Source organism: Geospiza fortis, unplaced genomic scaffold (genome assembly GCF_000277835.1).
Source record: "Geospiza fortis unplaced genomic scaffold, GeoFor_1.0 scaffold112, whole genome shotgun sequence".
NCBI lineage: Eukaryota > Metazoa > Chordata > Aves > Passeriformes > Thraupidae > Geospiza > Geospiza fortis.
Window position 1 is genome coordinate 14,390,140 of NW_005054298.1, and position 395 is coordinate 14,390,534.

A 395-nucleotide genomic window follows, 5' to 3' on the forward strand; every position below is an offset into this window, starting at 1 on the left:
AGCTGCTGCCAACAGTCTTCTGTGTGCCAGGATTTCCAGGGGGTCCCTAGGCGCTACAGCCAGGAGGTGCCAGCTCCAGAGAACTCTGCCTCTGCAGAGCACTGTGTCCCCCCACCTGCTTGCCATGGCTGTATCTCCCATCCACTCATGTGGGACACGCGGGCAGCTGCTCTAGATGCCCCTGACGCGTGCCTTTGCCGCTCTTGAACGCAGGCACTCCAGTCCCCAGGGCCCTGGCACACTGCACTGTCAGGTCCCACCTGACACAAGATTATCCTGCAATTCCCACATCCACACCCCGGCACCCTGTACTGCTCTGTCCCCGCACATAGTGCCGAGGGGCCTGCAGCCCTGGCAGCCGCTGCACGCCGAGCACATGGCACACACGGCTCAGC